Genomic DNA, 18,729 nt, shown 5'->3' on the forward strand with positions numbered 1-18,729 from the left:
CTAAGTTTAAAGAGGACGGACAACGCCGTGGAAAGAGGGTGCAAAAGAAAAAAAAACCCTGATCCTCCTTCACTTTGCGATAAATAACCCTTAGGAATGCCAAGTCAGGGTTTCCGACCTACAGGCAGCTACTGGGACGTGTCTAGGTTTGCTGCTGGTCAACTGAGGTCCATCCTCTTTGCTGCAGCTCTGATGGTGGTCTCTGGCTGGGCACCCAGCCCCCCACATTTCGGTATTCCAGGAAACCCCCTGGAAATTTTCTGGAGCGAATAGCTGCAATCAGTGACCTGGCCATTACCAGAAGCTGGGGAAAGAATATGAAGTTGTGGGAGGCTCTTCTTGAAAATTCACTCTTTCCATCTCTGGTTCTTTCCCTCCCTTCCTCTCCAAGGCATCCTCCCTTTAGCCTCCAGACAGAAATAAATAAGAAACCGCAACACCATCTGTGTTTCTGAGAAAGATTAAGAAGCAACAACTTAAGGGATGTGAACCAAAAACCCAAATTACGTTCTGCAGCATTGCTGTAAGACGGGTCGGTTTGCACACAGATGAACAAGGCAGAGCCCTGTGGGCCATGTGTGCAGCCGTGAGGAGCTGGAGCCAGAGGAGCAGAGTCCCACAGCTGACTGGTGGTACCCGAATCACTGAGCTGTGATGAATACGGAGCCTGTGAGCTTCCTTGCATCATTTGAAAGCAGATCTGCATCCATCGTCATCTTTTTCCCTGGCTGCTTTTTGGGTCCCTACTGACCTCAAAGCCCGGGAGCCTTCACCTCAACCCTCTGGAGCCCACAGCAGTGCTGCTCGGCCAACTCTGCTGTCTCTAGGGTGACTCCAGGCAGAAATGAGCGGGGCATCCCTATTTCCACCTCTCCCAAAGGCAACAGCACAAGGGAGGCATGTTTTTGCCTTCTCTCAAGCAGTAAGTGTCCTGCAAACCACGAGCCCCGATCACTAGCACCAGACACAGCCCTGTAATGGAGGGTGGCCGAGACATGACGAGGGAAGGGACTTGCCTAGTTGGAGATAATATCCAAATCCAGCCCAGGAGGTCACACAGAGGGTCTCTCCCATGGCACTGCCACCCTGTCCCACGTGGAACTTGACCCCAACCGGCTACATCATTGCCTCCTGCTTAGATGTGTCTCTTCTGCCTACACCCTCGGCAAAATGTCATTGCATCGCCCTGCCATGATCCCAGGCTCCCCTTTGCGTCCATCCCCACTGGTTTTGTCTACGCTGCTGGTTCCAAAAATGAGCAGGCCTTCTCCTGGCACACCTAATGTCACATCTCACCACCTTCAGGACTGCAGACCCAGACCCCAGACAGCCCTTGCTCTGCTGCTGTCCATTCAAAGGTCCTCACTCCATCCCCGTTTCAAAAATTCAGCTGACCAAGTGGGTTTTCTCCCTTGGCCGGAGCCCTTCTTTTCTGCTCTTGATTTAATTGTCCAGTTGTAATAGCCAAGAATTTCCAAAACCTGGCGGAAAATTAAAGAATCAGTGCAGCAGCAAAACCACCCCTGCCTTGGAGAACAGCGCTTTCGTTTCCTGCCAGCCATCCTCTTTCAGGCACTGGGAGCGAAAAACTTCGGGCCTTTCCAACCACTAAATCACCCCGTTGGACTCATAACAGGGGCAGTTGAACTACACCTAGTTCCAGCTATTGAAATGACGGCAACAGCCTCCATCCCACAGGAACTGACCCCTTTACTGTCGCCGATGCTGGTGGAAGTGCTGATGACATATGAACGTTAGCGACCGTTACTAATTTCCAGTGGTGTTTGCCGAAGCTGGAGCCAATGCAGAGCCGGGGTGGAGGGGAGTAAGCTCAAGGGACTGGAGATGGGATGTGGGGGATGCTCAACCCAATGGAGAAGCCAAGGGCTGCATGGAGGGGGAATTATGGCTTTTCTTCAGAGTTAGCCCCACCAGACTAAGCAAGGCGTCGGCTGGTTAGCCAGGATGCTCTCTATGTCAGGATATCTATCCCAGTCATCACAATGAAGTCCTGCATTCAAAAACACGTCGTGGTCGGTGGGCTTCACAGGGCCAAGAAATGGGGTCATCACGGAGCAGTGCACGTGGCCTCCTCCTGCAGCTCTCAGCAAAGCCTGCCCAGCAGAGAAGTCCATGCACATACCCGGCCCATCACCTGCCCCATCCTGGCCAGCCCCGAGGAGAAGTCATCGCTCCCCCACCAGCTCTGGCCAGCCCCTGCTTATAAAATTTCAGGTGCTTTTACCTGCGACCGGGGGAATGACCAATTTCATCCTTTTTCATGCCTGTCCATGCAACAGCCCCATTAATGCTGTGGAAGAGAAAGGGAACAGGGGACGTTCAGCCTCTCTGCTGTGCAATGGAAGGGGATGGGTGAAACGTGCATCCCGGGGCAGGTCTGTTTTTGAAAAGCAATTACTGGCAGGGAAGACGGCAAATCCTGCATTCCTCAGCGAAGGAATCCGGATGATGTCACCTCCTGCCCGGTGGCAGGAGCGTTCCTGCCCGTCGCGGCTCCCGCCGGGCAGCCCCTGCCTTTGCTACAAATATTTGTTTTGGCTTGTTTTTTGGAAGCTTCCCATTACAAGGAATAACAGCAGGATGGACTCTCCTACTGGAAGGCTTGTCTCTGTACCAGCACATTAGCACGGGCCCCAGGTTGATAGAGGTTCACACATGCCAGCCAAAATTTTACTGCTAGTAGCAGAAGTGGGGGGGTTTTGGGGGTTTTTTTTGTTTTGTTTTTTAAATCTGTGCGGTGCAGTGCAGACCGAGAGATATCAAATCTCTTAAAATAGAAGGCTGCCTGCTCCACTAAACCACTTTCAAGCAAATTCGCTCAATTTTCTAGTATGTGTATCTAGATTGGAGGCATGTAAACGTGCCTCTAATCCTGTGGCTTTCTCCCTCTCCCTTTCTAGTAGGATACGTCTAGTAGGATACTTAAAGCAAGTCAGGATCTTTCCTAACCAACTGGCCTGGGATAAATTGCCCTTTCGCCTGGAAGGGGAGTCCCAGCAGATGTTTCCAGGAAAAGGGTTGCAGGGGTATGGGGCAATTGTGGGGTGATGTGGAGGCAGGACCATGGGCAGCGTGGTGGCTTCTCCTCAAAAGGAAAAGATCTCTCGTTGTCTCCTCCAAGACTGTTTTTAAGGCACTTGGGTGGGATTTAGTTGCATAAACTTGGGTGTTCAATCCTCCTTGGAGCTGAGCTCAGTGTCCACCTGGCCTCTGAGGGCTGGTCTGGGACACGACTCAGTTTTCAGCTCTTCTCTCTGCTCCTCCAAATTTCACTACATGCTCTCAGGAGCCAGGAGACCAGAAGCACACCCTGTCCAAGATGTGGTATCCTCCTGCAACTCTTCCCTGCTCGTCTACGTTTTTAACTACCCTTAAAAATACCCATCCCATGCAAAGGTGCTGCTTGCACCCCACTGTTCACCTGCTGCTCCTTAGCACCCGTGATGCTGGAGGAGGAAAGGTGGACACAACCGGAGGGGTTAGGAACTGCTCGTAAAGTAGGTGTCATATCCATGGCAGATGGATAAACTGCTTCCTTATGCTCCAGGATGACCCACTGCTGGCACCTGAAGAAGTTTCATGCTGTCAGACCTTGACTGCAGGTCTGTCAGGAGAAGGACAGTCCTGCCCTTCAGTGGAAAATGTTAAAAGAGCAGGAGGGGTTTTTTTGTGAGACACTTGTGAGGTTAGATTGCTCCAAATCCCACAGATGTTGATGGGATCTCACTGAAGTCCCTGATTTTATTAAAACATGAGTTGTGCCACTGAGGTCCTAGCAAAGGCGCAAAGAGAGGAGTGATGGGAATGGAAACGAGCTGCGGTTTTAACACCAGCACAAGGTATTGCCCCTGTATCTGCGCAGATGAGCTGCTTTGGGTTATAAAAAAGCACGTTTAAGCAATCGCTTTTGGAGGTTTCCCAAGCTGATGCCTCTTGCATCTGCTGATCATCTTGTTCTGCCAGGCCAGGGAGGCTGTGAGCGCGGACGGGAGCCCCAGGCATCACGGTCTGGCTCTCTCGGTGCCAGATACGGCCTTCATTAGTGTAACAGCTAAATCTGGACGGATCCCCACCACGCTGACGGATGAAATCGTCTCTCCTTCCCCATGGGGACTGCAGGCTGCAGCAACCTCTCTGAGCAGGGCAGGAGCCAGGCATTTTGCGGAGCTGCTGGGCAGCCCGAGCCCTAAATGAACCCTTCTCCAATTAGTGCAGGACTTTTCGTCAGCGCTCTGTTGTTTTTAAGCTCCAGCGATAAAAGGTTTCAGTGAATATTTCAAACCATACATAAACTACAGCCTGCCAACATAAACACCGTAAAAAGACTCCCTATAAATCATGCATCGGAGTTCACCCTTACTATTAAACTATTAAAATTTTCTGAAATGGCTAAAAAAGTGCTGCGGGCTGCCAGGAGGCTCTGCAGCCGTGAGATCTGGGAGAGAGACATGCAGTGCAAAAGCTTGCAAGAAAGCAGCTGCTCAGAGCAGAGCTTCCTCCTCTTCCTCCCACCTCGGGATCTCCGGGCGAGCTCCACTCATGCAGGACTAAATAAATCAGCTCCACGCCTATACGCGTCCTGGCCAGCGTGCGAAACCTCGCATGTGTTTGCTGTTAGACACGGTATTTCTTGCAGAAAGCCGCCTGCTTTTCCCTGCTGCTCTTCTGGCCTGGCTGCATCCATCTCCTCCGATTTTCCAGGGCATCCCTCTCTGCTGTAACAGCAAGGAGTAAGGTTATCTTGCAAACCAGCTTCAAGAAGTGCTGGAGGACCAAAGCAGGAGATCAAAACCTTTCCAAGGATGTCCTTGGATCACAGCTACAAGCCAGGCAGTCCTGTCCTCCTGCATTTGCCACCGGAGCTTTCTCTGATCTCCAGGCAGAAACTGCCTCGGGCAAACCCTACAGCAACCCGGAGAGCCAAGAAGGGGGAGGTCTGGAGCAGCCCCCATGCAGGGACCAGCCCCACCTCTGGTCTCTTTGCCATGGATCCCACCCGCCGAAAGACCAGCAGCGCTGCAGCACAGCCAGCATCAACCCCGGGCCATCTCCCAGGCTGGGTCCAAAGGAGAAGACACAGCCATCCTCCCCCTCTCCCAAAATCACGGTGGCCTGCAGTCCGTCTCACCACCCCGGGGATGTCCGGGAGAGCTTTGCTCTCCTGCTGGAGCTCCTCACCTCTCCACTCACATGGGGATGCCAAGCAGGTCTCCATGCCCCGGCTGGGGTGGTGGGATGTCTCATGCTCCACCAAACCGACATTCCCCACCGACCGCCGCGTCCGTCCTGTGCAAACCTCTGGGTCCATTCAACCAGGAGCTGAAGCTACGGCTGACCCCTTCTCACTCGTCTCCCCCTGGTCCCGCCGCGTGAAAAATGCTTTGTCCGGGGAGTTTGCAGCCTGAGAGCAACCACCTCACGCCAAGCCAAGCCAAGCACGCAACAAAGCCCCATTGAAAGGCAGCCTTCCTCCGGGTGCCCTTGGAGAGCGCTGAGCAGCTCCTCCCAACCGCCGTATCACCGCTCCGGCAGCTGGAGCATCGCGCGAGCCAGCAGCCCGCCCCGCCGCCCCGGCAAAACTAATGGGTTGTGGCATCTCAGATGACCCTAAACACCTACATGTGGGCAACCGAAACCAGCCCGGGGTGTCCCATATGCAGCCCGTGGAGTCTGGGTGCTGCGGTCAGCACAGGGTCATGGCCCCGGTGGTCTCCCCTCCCCATCCACAACCCCGGGAGAAGCGACGCTATCAAATGAGGTTCTTCTACAGCAGGGATTGCTTTGCGATGCCCGTGGCATCATCCATTCTCTCTCTCCTCCCCTCCTCTTCTCCAGAATCACTTCCTTTTTATTAGCTTGATCTGTTTTGACTTGAAACTCTCCAGAGCCGGGGCTGGCTCACGTCTTCCCCGGAGCCATGAGGTGCTCCCATCCCACCGATCACAAGAGGAGAGCAAAGGGCTGCTCTCGTGCTGCAGAAGGCCCCAGGGGACCTGGCAGCACTTGCACAGGCCACCGGGTCACCGAAACACTGCCAGGGCGAGGGAGACAACTTCTGCTCTTGCATCATGTCACTAGATAGCGGTTCCTCCCCAGGGCTGGGAGCAGAGAGACGGGCAGCGGGGAGGCAGGGGGGAGCTGCCTGCCCTGGAAAGGAAAGGAGGACATTAATTTCTTAGTGAACCTGGTTAACTATTTCTGTCTGGGAGCGCAGAGGAAAGGGCTGGGCAGAGCAGCGAGCAATACCATTGTCCCCGGCAGGAAAAAAAAAAAGGGATGATAAAAACGTGCCTGCAGGAATTTGGCTCAGGCTCACGTTTGAACCAGCATCAGGTTTCCAAAGCAGAGGCTTCCGGATGCACAGGGCGTTCTCCGGGGCTGAAACTGGTGGGGAACGTCATTAGGGGTCGTGGGTTGGATTAACTCTGCATCGACCCAGAGAGTCAGACAGAGAAGGGATTTAAGCACCCAAAGACGCCCGGGGGCCAGACAGGAGCCGGCAGCGATGCTTTAGGTCGCTGGCTCGGTCGTGGCGGGGGACGAGCCGTGTTTCTGGGCTGTTTTCCCGTGATTTGGTCCATTTACATCCCGCCAGCAGCCTGCTGGTGGGCTCACACGTGCCATCTGCAGCTCACTGCCTTGCCGGCCTTCACCACGTGTTTGAAAGGCGCTTTGCACAAAGCAGACACTTGTAAAGCTCTTGGCCAAGCGTGTGTTTAAGAGGGTATTAAAAGTTGTGGTCGGAAACAACAAAGCAAAGCAGAAACACAGCCTCGGGAGACACCGAGATCCCTCAGTCCTTGCTATGTGGAAATGGGTCTTATCTCAGTTGAAATGGGGATGCTGCCTGTAAATTCACCCAGAAAGTAGGCTCTCGTGACCCCAACACCATCCTGGCCCCCATGGAGCAGCCGGTGCCGCCCTGTCACCCCCCGGTGCTGCTGGGTCCCCTCCCAGCGGAGGCCAGCTGGTGGTGGCATCCCCCAGGGATGACGACCGGGGCCAAGGCTGTTGAGTGTCATTAATGACCAGGGTGATGGGACCGAGTTTGGGGCCACTCCCGGTTGGGGGGAGCAGCGGATAGGCGGGGTGGGGCAGTGCTGCTGTGTTGGGCTACCTCAGCGGGCTGGAGAAATGGGCTGGTGGGACCCAGATGAAGTTCAACAGAGGCAAAGGCAGAATGGTGGCCCTGGCGGGGGACAGGACACAGGACAGCAGGGAGTGACTGGCTGGGGAGCAGCTCTGCAGAGAAGGATCGGGGGTCCTGGTGGTCAAACTGGACATGAATCAGCAGCGTGGGCTTGCAGCAGAGAAGGCCACCCCTATGCTGGGCTGTCTTAGCAAGAGACTAGCCGGCGGGGTGAGCGCTGTTAGGATCCCCTCTGTTCTGCTCTTGTAAGCCCGCAGCTGGACGCTGTGTCCAGTTTGGGGCTCCCCAGTACAAGGGTACTGGAGTGAGTCCTACAGAGGCTTCCAAAATGGTTGTGGGCTGGAGAACGGGATGTGCAAGGAGGGGCTGAGCGCGCTGGGTCTGATCAGCCTGGAGAAGAGAAAGGGAAGATCTTACAGGTGTGTGCAGCTGCCTTACGGGAGGTTATAGAGAAGGTGGTCCAGACGCTTCTCAAAAGCACACAATGACAGGCCAAGTTGCAGCCAGAAAAATTTCAGCTGGATATGAAATACAAAAGTCTCCATGATAAACACTGGCACAGGGAGCTGGTGAGATCTCCACCCTTGGAGATAACTCAACTGGACAGGGCCCTGGGCAGCTTCATCCAGCGTCAAACTTGGCTCTACTCCGTGACCTCCTGAGGTACCTTCAGCCTCTGTTGTCCTGCAATTGCACAACTTGCCCTCGAGATTCCCATCAGTCCCCCTTTGCTCAACATCTCCCACACCTCCGCACCCACCGGTGGCTGGGAGAAGCTGGCATCCTCCCCAGGAGACTGCTCTGCCCTCAGGGAAGACAGACCACAGAAGAGGGTGCGAAGGTCTCGGAGGAGCTCTTCCGAGACCCTGCGGGATGTAAATGGACCCTCTATAGAGCCACCTCAAGCCCTAGGGACAGCCCAGGGCACCTGGCAGGCAGCCCCAGGGTCCCCACCTTCTGGGGAGGCAGCCAGAGAGCCAACGGGCCACCCCACAGCACCAAAAAACGCCACCAGGCCCCCCCCTCTGCAGAGGCAGGGAGGTAAACAAATTGCTCTAGCTAAGTTAGAAGTGAAGAAGTTAGGAGTGAAATAGCAATTTACCCCCATATGCCTTAATTTATAGGACAGGGCTCCTCATTTTCTACTCATTTCCCCTGTCCCCTACTGCTACTGCCCTGGGCTGCACTGATGGCATGCAGCAACCCTGCACAAACTCCTTTTTTTTCTCTTTTCCTGGCAGCAAGGAGCAGAAACCACGGCAGTTTATGCGGTGGGTCACCAAGATCTCCAAGCAACGGACTGGGTCAAAGGGAGCTGCGCAGCCTTAAAAATGAACCTTGTGCTGGTTGGATAAACCTTGGGTTGAAGAGCTCCAAACAAGCCATAAATTACGAGAGGGGAGAGTCCTCCGCAGTGCTGGGACCTGCAGAAACACGGTGCATGCCGTGGTCCACCTCCGCAGTACATTACGGGGGAAGGAGGGGTTTCCTTATGACACACACCGAAAAAAATCTTCTGGTATTTCGGTCTTGGACAACACCCAAGGATTGTCTCAGAAATAGCTCTCATAGCTTGCAGGAGTACAAGGCACAGATTCCCCATCAGCTACATGCCCCTTTCCCCCCGTTCCCACCCGCCCGTGACTCACTTAGGCCGGGTCACATCGCATTTTCTTCCTCCGACTTTCTAAGGAGGCTTTGGACAGAGAACAGATTGCCCTCCTGTGGCATTTCAAGGTAATTTGGGTGAAAGGAGATGGTGCCTGTGACCTCCTGAGACTCAAGGGGCTCTTTGCTTCCCTCTGGTTTGGGTATGGGGGTGTTCACTCACCCTCTGCCAGCAGAGGACATGGCTTTCTCCCATTAAGCACAGCTTAAATACATTTATTAAGCCAAGCTCCTGTGCTCGGTGTAGATGGAAAGGGCATTTTGGGACGGGAGGAGATGGAGCCCCCAGGGTGTGCGAGAGAAATGCCTCCCTACCACGCATGGGGCACAGCACGGACCAGGAGGGCTCAGGAGGTCCTTCTAGCCCCACTCTCAGGTCATCCCGTTGGACAAATGCTGGCTGCAACCAAGTTCGCTATAACCGTACCAGGGACCTGGAGGTAGGAGGGATGTAGCTAAGGGTCACCCGTTAAGCGCAAGGAAGATCTTAGGGTTTTAGTGAGGATGAATTTGATAAAGGCTACGGAAACGCGACAGCATCTCTGAACAAGATTCACCTAAGGACCTAGAGGTGATGATGGGGGATACAAGTCCGAGAAGGAGATCCCACCCCAGAGGAGCAACCTGTGTGTTTGGTAGCCAACAGGAGAGTTTTCTCTCAAGGAAGGCCCGTTGGCCAAGAAGATGAGGCCACCAAGGAACAGGTTCAGCTCCCGCTGGTGGTGATGCTGCCGAGCCACTGCCCTCCCTGTGCCTCAGTTTCCCCAGCTACGCAGGAGAGAAGACACCTTTTGCGAGGTGCTTTGAGATGCGAGGATGAAAAGCGCGCTCACATCCTTGGATATTATTTAAAAAACAATACAATACAAAAGCACCTTACAGAGAACACGAACTTATCAATGGACCTTTTGTCCACGGGTTAGAGACACCAGCTGCAAACCCGCATCTTCTGCTGGGCTGAGCTCCTGCGGGCGCTGGTCTCTGCCCAGGCCTGGTCTTTAAAGACCTGGTTGTGATGCATGAGCGTGTACCACCTAAGCTGGTGCTCCAAAAGCAAGCAGGCTGCAGACCCTGAAATCTGCTGTACGAGCAGAAGTCTCAGAAACGTAACCCAAGGGACCAAGAGCAGGACTAGCCGGAAAACCAGACCCTGAAGCATCTTCCTCTCCCCACCTCTGGTGGCCTGAGATGGGGAGGACGTTCGGGATGGGGACTGGCCAGAAGGTCCCAGAGCACATAAGGGTTTCCATCAGGAGAAAGCTAAAACACCGACGGTTTAATCCCAAACTCCCTGGAGATGGATTTGCACTGCCCCACGCCAGACGGGGGTGATTTATGCTGACAAAGCGCGCACAAACTGATGCCAAACAGGGATGTTATGTCTCTTACCACCGGCGGGAAAGGCAACACGCGAACGTTAGGTCGCGGCAAATGCATTCCCCACCCAAGTGATGGGGAAAGGGCAGAAAGCGAAGAGCAGGGGGGAGCGGGGTGGGAGCAGGGGTGGATCGAAGCAGAGGGAGGGGGTCTGCAAAGTGCCGGGAATCCAGCAAAATGTCCAAATAAAGCGGAGGGAAGGAAAAAAAAAAAACAAACCAAAACAAGAAGTAACATACGGAGAAGCGCTGGGCTCAGTCCCTTGCAAAAACGTCCCATCCTTCCCCGCCGTGGTGCTCAGAGCCGCAGGCAGCGCCCCGTCCCTGCCTGCCGCCGCAGGCAGAGCTCCCCAGCCGCTGCTTTTCCTCCCCTCCCACCCCTTCGAACCGAGCTCTCTTCCCGCTGCACCAGCCTGGAGACGATGACGTGGAGACCTCCACCGGGGAAGCTTCCCGAGACAGGAGAGCTCCTCCGGGTCTGACGCTGCAAACCCGTTCCCCGGGACGCCAAGGATCTCTTTCCCTTCCTTTTATTTTTTGATTTCCTTATAAACACCCAAAAAGAGTCCAGGAAAAACGAGAATGCAGCGATGCTTTCAGGAGCCAAGAGCAATGCTGGGGGGGGAGAGGGGGAGAAAAAAAATCAAATAATTCAAATAGTTTAAGGGTTTAGGGCTAATAATAGCAAAGAGAGAGCTCCCTGGAGCAGGAGAGGGGAGGCGGAACGCGGAGGTGCTGCCACAGGATAAGAAATCCTTCCTTCTTGTTTGGGTTTTCTTTTCCTTTCCGTTCAAACAGGGGTGAAGCAGAAAGGAAAGACGGCTGCAAACTCGACTTGTCCTTACAGCTACGGTGATACGCTGCAGCAGCATCAAAAACCTCTTCCCCCTGCCCCCCCCCAATTTTTATGTCAGAGTGAACAGCCCAAAGCAGCACTGGTCGCTCAAATTTTACATTTTTAGTATTTTATGGCGGCGGGGGGCTCCCCGCCAGCCCCATCCCAGACGCTCTTCATCCCTTTGCTCCCTTCCCAGCCCTGTTTTGCAGGGCGGGGGGGGGGGGGCAGCTGGAAGCATCGCCCTGCTCTGCAGATAACAGCTGGAAGGGAGAACAGCTGGAAGGGGACAGAGAGGACATTTTCTTCCTCCTCCAGCCCCTCCTGCTCCCAGCCAGAGGGTTTTGCCCCCCGTGCAGGGCTCCAGTCGAGGGGGGGGTGATGTTACCCCGTGCTCGAACGCAGCAAGTAGGAATTAAATAATTGCCACCGTCCAGCGGCTGCGACCTTTGTCGCGTTGTTATCTCTTCCTTCACGTTGCCAGCTCGCATGACTTTATGGCTGATCTCACAATAATTGATGTTTTCCTTAAAGGCCCCGTGCTGCGAGGCGAGATTTGGCTTTCGGGGGTTCAAATCAGCAAGGTTTTGCTCGCTGCAATTAAAGAACACCCCCCCCCCCAAAAAAAACTCAGCAAGCCCGGTGTGAAGATGGCTCTAAACCTTTAAAATCTGGTGATCCTTCAGTCTCGTAATCATACAGGGACCCAGCGCACGTCCCTCGGCATTTCTTAAGTAGCAGCCGCCATGTGAAACTACTCAAAATAACTTGTTTTTCCCGGTTTTGAAGAGTAGGGATGTCCTTGCTCCCCGGCACAGCCGGGATGGGACAGCCAAGTTTTCATCCTCTTCGTTTTCAAGTGTGTTTCTTCTCTCCAGCTGCTTTCAGGGAGCAATGAGCTGGGAAACAGCCTGGCTGACCCTGCAGGGGGGATGCGTTCCCAGAAGGGGTTTTCAAGAGGAAATTAGCTCGTAGGATGCTCCGGGGATGGAGGAGGAGGGAGAAGGGAGGCATCGCCACAGCGCTCGCTCCTGCAGCTGGTGCTGCCCTTGACACGGTCACAAGCCGAACCTTCAGCCCCGACCTGAGCTTTTCGAGCAGATTTTGGGTGAGGAAAACACCCTCACCAGGAACTGTTTAGGGAAATCCTTTTGTAGGCACCCAGCTTGAAAACAACCTTAAATACGCTTCTAAAAAAAAAAACCAAAAAACTCAGCCTCGCTCCGTTTTGGACTCGGAGCAAACTCTCGTTCAGCCTTGTTTAAAACAGTTTCAAGCAAAACCCTGGAACCAAATTTTCAGGGATTGCCCAGACCCCAAGTGGAGATGGATTTCTGTAGCTTAAGCACGTATTAAATACAAAACATTTTATAGGCATAAAAAGAAGTAAAACAATTTTCATGGCTCACGATGTTGACTTTATACATATTATATATGTGATCTATAAAAAATACTATATATAATATATTAAAAATATATTACAAGGATCAATGGAAGTGTGACATGGCCCCCCGGGATCAGGAACAGAGCATCCTTTTGTCCCCAAATCCACATTTTCTCCCAGTCAGCGATACCCCCCCCGAGTCGCGTATCGGTAAGGAGGCGATTAGACGAGCCGTACCTTTCACAGCCAGGAAAAAAAGGTGCGTCGGAGCTGCGGGTCTTCACCGCATAACCGGAGACCTTCGGGGGGGTGGGGGGGAAAGCCCTGCAGCACGACCGGCCTCAGCCCTGCAACAAAGCCAAGGAGGAGGCGATTATTCCCGGGCATCTCTCTGCCAGGCACAATACGGCAGCGTTTCAGCGCCCGCGCTCAATGCCGTCATTGTCCCCTCCGGAGCCACGGCTCCTGCGAGCGGTGGCACAGGGTGAAGCTTCTGCTCCTCTGCAAGCTCCCGAAGGGTTCATCCTACCACTGGAGAGGACCAGGGGACTTCGTTTTCCTCCTAGGGCAGGATAACAGACCTAGGGACAGGGGACATCTCAGTTTTGCCTTGCCAACACTGTTGCGCTATTGCCTGGTGCGAGGTTCCTACGAGAGAGGAAGGAAATAGGATCTCGGATAAAATACACCAGGGGTACAAAGGTGATGGGAAGATTGGGTTGAGATCGGGTGTTAACAGCTCACTGATAAAACAGAAGGGTGCTCTGGGCGGTATTTTGTAGGGATCCTTCCAGGGACTTTGCATCTGGATGCTGCATCCAGCGGAGGAGCACACTGAGAAGCTGGAGAGGATCCGGTGGTGGCCACCGAGGTGGTCAGGGCTGGAGGATGGGACACATGAGGAGAGGCTGAGATGGGTCTGATCAGGCTGGAGAAGAGCAGGGGAGACCTTATTGATAAATGCAACCATTACACGGGAAGGTGGAGAGAAAACAGAGCCAAACTCTTCTCAGAGGCACCCAGGGACCAGAGAGGCAGCAAGTTTGCTGCAGCCAAGATGATAAGGCACGAAGGAAGATCCTGCCTGTCTTTAGAAACACCAGGACCTGCTGCAAGAAGACTGGCGAAACTTCTTCCCTATGGCCACGGTGGACAGGACGAGGACAATCAGGTTGGATTTCAGCAATAAAAACAGCAAAGAGCCCAGAGATGCTACCACAGCGGCGGCGGCTGCTTTACTTTTGCTCCTGGCGTCTGCGGGTTAGGAGCAGGTCCTAAAGCCGATATGGAGTGAAGCTGCAGTGTGACGGCCCCAAGGAGCAGCAGCGCCCACGCTTCGGAGGGCAGATGGGGTGAAAAACACTGTGGTGCATTCAAAAGGAAAAAAAAAAAAAAAGTATAAAGGCAAATTAAATGTGGAAAAGCTGCTGTGATGGAGCTGGGCTGCTCCCCGGGGATGCTGGCAGGGGCAGGGTGTGCAGGCAGCACTTGGGAGCCCGGGGCCGGGAGGAGGGAGCAGAAGGGATGTTCAGCCCAGGTTTGAAGCCACGAGGATGTCTGTGCTGGCCGAGACGACTGTAGGTGTTATGGCTTGCTGGCCTCCACAGGTCAAGCTACCGTAATAATTAGCAATCAGATACTGAATCGATGAAACATGGGAGATCATCCTCCTCGCTCAGGGGAACAGCCTGACAAGCTCTCTCGCCCCACGGGTGGGTGATTACCCCACCGGCGTGGGCAGTGACACCGGTGTCCCCTCTTCACTTGAATCAGGGTGGTTTTTTCTCTCTCCGGTCCACGCCGCCGCGTCCAGGAGGCATCCATGGGACCACCGCCACGAGCAGGGATGCGGCTCGAGTATCCTGCACTTCCAACCAGGAAAAATTCTAAGCCTCCCCTTTTTCACATCCTATACCCGGTATATCCAGGTCAGCACGTTGCTGATTGTAACAGGAGGGACTGGAGCATTGCACTTGGCTTTTTGGAGAGTATTCCCAGCGGGGCTCAGTCCCCGCCACCTCTGTCCTGGCTTCGCATTAGGGAGCCAGGGACACCCCTGGGGCTGGACGCCCACCATGTAGGCGCTTTGCTTTCCATCAGTGAGACGTGCTTGACAGCGAACGGGAGAAGAAACCCCGGTGCTTCGAGGGAACATCTGCAACTTAACGCTGGACTGGGGACTTGGCCACCGCGGGGCTGATGGCAGGGGGACAGCCGACCCGTCCTTCCCTGCAGCCGTTGGTCCCGGCTCCCAAGGGTCTCCTCCCCATGTGGGTTCGCTAAAATAATCCTCTCTATGGGGCAATGAAATAAAATATATAAATTCTTGGAGCTCAGCCTGGGCACCGGCATTTTGCCTTTTCTGCCTCCCTTCTTTTTATCGCCTCCTTGCATCTCCGGCAGCCGGGATGGGGAAAGTAACAGCTGGGAAAACATCCTGTTCCTCCCTCCTTTGTGCCCGGGAAGAGAGAAATCAGGTGTCAGGAGGGGGATGTACCCCCCCGATTTCACAAGCGTCCGGCTGTACCAGTTGCCCCGGCACACAATCTGAATTGCAGATGGCTTCTGGCTATTTACGGGGCCGGAGCCACGTCCCGGACAAGCGGAGCCACAGCTGCTATTGTCGGAAAAAGCTGAGCCTGTACTGGATTCCCCATTTTTTTTGCCCATTTTTGGCGCCTGGGAGCAGGGCTGAGCTTGAGAAACGGGGAGCGCGGTGTTGATGCCGGTGTTTCGCCCCGGCCGGTGCTCCTCGTGGTGCGTGCCACCCAGCCCAGGGCCGGTTGGGTTTATGGGTCGGCGTCCCACGCTCTCCAGGGATGACACAGCTGCACATCCAGTTGATGAGGCTGACCCAAACACAGCGCCCAGCAAGGCGGGCACATCCCGGCTCCCGGTCCGGCTGCCAGGGCGGCTCTTATCCTCGTGGAGCCAACGGAGCTGGAGACGGCATGACTCCTACAAGCGCCTTGGAGCATCGCATACCGACGGGATGCTCCCCAATACCCTGCGCTAGAGAGAAAACTCGATCCTCCCCCACGACTTGCTTTCCAGCAGCAGCGCGGTCAGGAAAAAAGAGCCCCGGAGGAGCAACGTCTTGGCTGAGGGGTGCCGGTGTGAGTCGGGTTGGGTCCCTCCGAGGTCAATTAGCCCCAGCGAGGGTTATTAGCAGTTGCGGTTTTATGGGACCTACCTGTTGCCTGTGTCGCTGGTGGGCGTCTCGGCACGAGGCGGCAGCCGGCATGCGGTGGTCACCTCACCGTCCTGCGGGAGAGCACAAAAAGGGTATCAGCATCCCCAGGCGGGGACCACGTCACCCAGCATAAGACCAATCTCGGCAGCAGCCCCCTAAAAAAAAAAAAAAAAAAAGCCCACAATCCAGCATTGCTGGATCCCTCGGCCGGGGAAAGCCATCCCCGGCCCACCGAGCCCACCTCCCTCCTGCTCCCGCGGGCGCGCTCCTCACCCGCTCCAGCACAAAGTCAGCCGGCTTCGCGTGACTCGCGAGACGCCGGAGGATTTTGCACCGCGGCAGGTTGGGGAGCGCCGGCAGGTCTCACCCCGTGGCCCCGCTGTGGAGGGGTGACCCCAGGGAGAGGGACGACGACAACCCAAACCCCCTGCGGTAAGGCTCTCGGTTCCTGTTTGAGGCCATGCAGGCTGCCGGAGGATTTCCTAGAAGAGGTTTGCTGCGTAGCGATGGAAACGCAGGCACTGGATATAGCAGATTAAAAAAGGAGGTTTTGCCAAAAAAGCTGGTAACTGGTGGCCTCAGACCCCTCAGCCGTGCCGGGGCCAGGCAGCACTAACCCCACTGACGTGCTGAATGACCTCTCTGAAAGGTCCTAACCGCGTGCGAGGAGCCCAGGCTGGCTTGCAATAAGGTTCTTCTCTCCCGATAACTACTTCTGACAGCACACAGGTCGCTGTAGCCACAGCCCTACCCGTCACACACCGTCCCCGGGCACCGATGTGAGCTCGTCCCATCACACCTTCGCACCCGGGATGCTAAATCCCAGCGCTTGCCATCGGAAGCACAGACCGAGCCGGACACTGACGTACAAGCAAGAAAACCATGGTCATTCCTACTACTTTTTTCCCTTGTTGCTTATTTTATACACTGGCCGCCCAATTATTTCCCAGGCTGGCTCTGCCCCGCGGTGCCTTTTTGCAATGGCATGGAAGCAAGCTTGAAAAATCAGGGCTGCCTCCAAAAGCACCGAGATGCCAAGACAAGGCACGGCAAGGACAAGTTTCTGGACCGTGGGATCATTGAGGGGGGTGCGATGCTGGAAGGAGCCATGGGTGGATGGGCTTTGGGCTAATTTTGGCTGCTTGAAGCTATCCTGGAGCGTGGCTCCAGCCTTTCTTGGCTTCCCCCAGGATGATTTGGGCTTCCCCCGGGATGATTCGGGCACTGGGGCTTCGGGGACTGCCTGCCCTCCTGCATCCCCGCGTGATGTCCTTCCCAGGCAGCATCTCGGTGCCGTTGGGTCAGAGCAGAGGGTCACCTCTCTGCATCTAAAGCCACCAACCCCATGTTCGCCCCTTGAAGGGGTATTTCTGTTGCCAGAGACCTTGAATGAACAAGAGGGTGGGAAAAGGGACCAGCTCCTGCCCCAAAAGCGGTGTGTCAGCTCCGATTCCGCAAAAAGCACAAGAGCAAGACGGCAAAGCCACTGCTTTGAAGCAAAAGTGCTACGGGGATTTATTATTTTTTTGGCATTGGCTCCAAACTGCCCTCAACCCCAGCCAGGGAGAGCCCCCGGGGCAAGTTTTGTCCCAGCTCTTCCCCGGCGTGGCTCCTCCTATCATCCCACGCACCCTTCTCATGGGCATTAGCCTTCCTCCCCCAGCATCCTCCTCCTGCAGGGATGAGGTGCTGCCACACTTCCCAAAGCATCTCGCGGAGCTGAAAAAAGCTGAAATCTGTCCAATTTTATCCCAGTCTGATGGACCAGTGGGGGGAAAAAAAAAAAATATATATATACATAAAAAACCCTTTTTTGCGACATTTCTGCAAGCAACCCGGGAGCAAGCCCATTCTTTCGCTTGGGGGTACCCCAAGATGGAGGGGCAGAAGTCACAGCCACACTCAGGGGGAGAAATTCGCCCCCGTGGTCCCATCAGCCACGTGACAAGGTTTTTAACGGCTGTTGGGGCAGCTAAATAAAACCACATTCGACAGCATTAGCTTCCTCTTGTCCTTCACCCCAAAATACCCCAAACCTGTTTGGTTGGTACGTTCAGCACCTTCCTGCCTGGCAGATCTCCCAGGTGGGAAATAAGGTCCCCCCAGGACCAGCATCTTTAATCACAGAAAACCCCTGGGCAGGGAGACTCCTCTACCCTCGCTTTGCCAGCCTGATCCCTCGATCCCAGCCCCACATCGGGCGGCGGGAGCCGTCGTTTGTGGTTGTGTAGGACCCTGAATTCGGCGGCCACCGCAACCGCGACGCTCGGCGCGGTCCTTGCCTGCCCCGGGGATGCAGGGATGGCTGCATCCCCAACGAGCCGGTACCGTAAATACGGATCCCGAAAGGTATTTATGTTTGCAACTGTAACGAATAAAATAGACGTCCCATTTGGAGGGGGCAGAAATTAAACCCATTTCAACAGGTGCCTTCGCCCACCCCATTACGAGATTCGATGTGCAGCACGGCCCCTCCAAAACACCAAACGCGGAGAGGGGCAACACCAACAGCTGCCAAAAACGACTCGCGAGAGATGCTCAACAGCCCTATCACCTGCTCGGCGACCGGCCCGGCTCCACCAACCCGCTCCCGGTCCCTCCACCGCCCACCGCCGTCCCGACGGCCACCCCATCACCTCGCGTCAGCGCCGGGCACCCAGGCGTTCGCCGCTTCAGTCCGTCAGACACAGCGGCAGCCGCGAAAAGCAGGTCACCCGATTACAGGGCGGGTTATTTAGGACTTCCCTCTCTGTCACCACCAGGGAAGGGGGACGCAAGTGATCCAAATGACTTCCCCCCCCCGCCCATTTTCCAAGCGCTGGCGGTGCTGCCGTACGGCTGAAGCGTCGTCCCTCGCCGTTCCCGGGTACCACTCACCTCTCCCGGAGGGACGCCCGAAGGCCGGGCTCGGGGCTGGCGGCCTGTCAGCTCTCGGGGCGTTGGCAGGAGGGCTGAGCAGGCAGCGGGTGGGCATTTCCATCTGGTGACAGCACCGCAGGTCCCACGCGGTGGCTGGACACCACCAGACTGAGGCCAGCGCCGTGTCCTGCACCTCGGCGTTTCGCCGCTCTGCAGCCCGGGTCCCCCGCGCTTTCCCACTGT

General features: G+C 55.3%; 1 protein-coding gene across 2 annotated transcripts in view; it reads right to left on the reverse strand.

The window, feature by feature from the left end:
* The window catches only part of GJC2 (gap junction protein gamma 2), a 34,968-nt gene extending 22,244 nt beyond the window's left edge, over positions 1-12,724 (reverse strand). Inside the window, exon 1 of one of the 2 annotated variants that reach the window (XM_076332067.1) lies at positions 12,672-12,724. The gene's annotated coding sequence lies outside the window, so the exon portion shown is untranslated. Of the gene's footprint in view, positions 1-10,455; positions 10,489-12,671 lie in introns of those variants that run through there. The other variant, XM_076332069.1, reaches the window with a different exon arrangement.
* Between the last annotated feature and the right edge of the window lie 6,005 nt (positions 12,725-18,729).

This window comes from Aptenodytes patagonicus, chromosome 2 (genome assembly GCF_965638725.1).
Source record: "Aptenodytes patagonicus chromosome 2, bAptPat1.pri.cur, whole genome shotgun sequence".
Lineage (NCBI taxonomy): Eukaryota > Metazoa > Chordata > Aves > Sphenisciformes > Spheniscidae > Aptenodytes > Aptenodytes patagonicus.